The sequence below is a fragment of the Alosa pseudoharengus genome, unplaced genomic scaffold (assembly GCF_046254945.1).
Source record: "Alosa pseudoharengus isolate Yale_2024_CS ecotype anadromous, Long Island Sound unplaced genomic scaffold, YU_APseudo_1.1 YU_APseudo_1.1_scf_51, whole genome shotgun sequence".
Classification (NCBI taxonomy): Eukaryota; Metazoa; Chordata; class Actinopteri; order Clupeiformes; family Clupeidae; genus Alosa; species Alosa pseudoharengus.
Window position 1 is genome coordinate 335,430 of NW_027468839.1, and position 2,736 is coordinate 338,165.

Sequence of the window (2,736 nt, forward strand, 5' to 3'; positions counted from 1 at the left end):
ACATCAATCAGCCAACATCAACACTGGCTGGGATTGTGTATGGCTTTATCCAAGCCAGTGTGTATGCTACAGAGCCAAGACAAACACTGAACTGATACAGAAGCCAAACAGACACTGTGCAGTTTTCACACAATTTTTTTTGTCTTGGACTGAAGTCCAGTTTGATTTGTTATTTGACCAGGTTCATGATGCAATTAGAAGATGTCTGTGTGTAATCCGATTGAAACATACAGTATGAGCTGGCATATTGTATGAGAGTGTAAAGAAAATCGCAGTGTCAGCAAAGGTTTAGAGGACTGTGAGGAGCAACTTGAATAAAAAAGTGTCCACAGGTGTCCCTGTGCACATGCCTTTAGTGATACAGGTGCAGGTGGGGCATAGCCTAGAAATCTAGACGCGCCCCTAGCGGCAGCGAATTACATTTGCTGCCAGGGCTAGTCTAGCAACTCTCCGTTGGCTTGTGAGCTCCAGAAAACTTAATCAGGCCAATGAAATCGTGTATAGAGTCGTTAGGTAGGCTTAACATAATGATTGATGGCAGAGTTGCAACGGTTTGGCTTGAATTCCCTGCTACTTGAAAACAAATAAGATGGATGTTGCTGCTGGCGAACAGTGTGACACGAGTTAAGCTTTTATTAAGTTGGCAAACGTTTGAACTAGCCAACTAGCTCCGCTGGTGGGAAACGCATTGGACTCATAGCGCTGCCGCTGTCCTATTGCGTGCAGAGGGAATTTGAAAGACAACTGATTATCCCGCCCCTCGGACTGAGCACTGCGTATGGTGAGTGTCCAGACCCTACATTTTAATGTGGGTCTGGCTCGTCAGGCTAGGTGGGGCAGGTAAGTGTAATCCAAAGTGAAAGATCAAAGTCACCGCACACTGATCACTATTTTATAGGGGGTTTTTTTATTTGGAGCGAACAATACGTTTCGTAAGTGCTTCATCAGGTTCAGGGATGGTGCAGAGCAAACCTGATGAAGCACTTAGCGAAACGCATTGTTCGCTCCAAATTGAAAAACAACTATAAAATAGTGCAGTGTGTGGTGACTTTGATCTTTCACTTTTGAATAAAAGTGTATTCGAGTCACACTTAGGCTACGTTTTCAAACTGTTTTATGTTTTCTTTGAGTTTACTGTGAATACAAGCAAACCCATGGATAGAGCATATTGAAGAAGTGTGGATGTTGGACTAAGGGTTATTGTGGTTACGTTACAAACAATTTACACAAAAACATTCAAATGTCAAATTAAAGCAAAATGTCTCACGTAAAAGAGTTGGTTTGACCAAAAATCATCAGAGCATACTCTGATGAAGACATGTTTTGTCGCAACTCGTAAGCCCACTTAAATTAAAGGCTTTTTAACTATAAAAAGCAGTGTGCCTTTGCAATTTCTTGGTCAAACCAACTCTTCAAAAAGTATTCCCTTGAAACCAAAGAGCACCTGCTTTCGAGAGGCAAATCAGTGACAAAGCACTTCCGACAACCAACCTTTTTTGGTATTTGAAGATATTAAAGAAAAATATGTTGACCTGTACCCTGAATGTTTAATCAATTTGAACCTTGTCTCTCATTGCTGGGAGGGAAGAGAAACAGTACTGCAGAGAATGAGCTATTAAGTGAACAGATTAATGCCAGTTCTGGGAACAATCCCTCACACGCTGACATAGCTCATGTAAGAAGAAAGGCTGGAGATTGGAGAGACAATAGGCAGCTCAGTGTACATAGGCATGCCTGTCTGGGCTCAAATATCAACAATCTACCCATCAGAATTACATGACCTGCCCACAAAAGTGTGACACTGGACATGGCCACGCAGGGCTTTTAAAATGACTGTATTGCTGTCTGGACTGTACCAGCACTATTGTTAAGCAGAAGAGCCTGATCAGCTGGAGACTTCGCTCAATGCCTTGCACAACAGACAGTCTGAGGAAGTCATTCGTCCCCAGGGCCACTGAACTGTTCAATGCTTCACTTAAGGGAAGAGGAGAAATAGACTTCTCTGCATAGTCTGTCTGCCTCTTCACCACCTCCATGTCTTGAACTGTCTGTCCACTAGCCACTTTCTACCACTGTCTTCTGCCTCACTGTTTGCGTGCTATATTAGCACATCTGCTTAACCCCTCCCTCCATGCCACAGCCGAACTGTGGCCACACTTATACCTTTCTTAATATAGTTATATAGATATATAGACTTTATTATTGCACTGTTGCACTGTTTGACTTACTCATTTGCACCATCACCATGACACTCATTCACACAGAGCACCTTACCTTACCTTACTTTATGCACAGAGAATCACAGGCTCAGTCCCTGCCTCAGTCATTGCAAGCGCATCTTGATTGATTAATCACCCACTATGTGGATACTGTTTTTTAGAATTGGTTTAGATTAAGTGTTATTTAGTATTATTTGTATTTTAGTATATTTAGTATATTCTTTATCTTCTACTGTCCTTATTGCTTAGTTGTGTTTTTTTATATTATATACTTTTAATTACTTTTTCTGCTGTTAGTGAATGTGTGTGTGTGTGTTGTCTGTATGCTACTGAGACCTTGAATTTCCCCTGGGGATCAAAAAAGTATCTATCTATCTATCATCTTGCTCCATCCATCACTCCCTGGTGTCTTGGACGGATGGTGCCACATGTTTGTGTAGGAGTGCTCTTCAAAATGGACAGTCCACAAATATAATCAAACCAGTCCCATCGGTCAAGCTCAGCTAAATGCTAATGG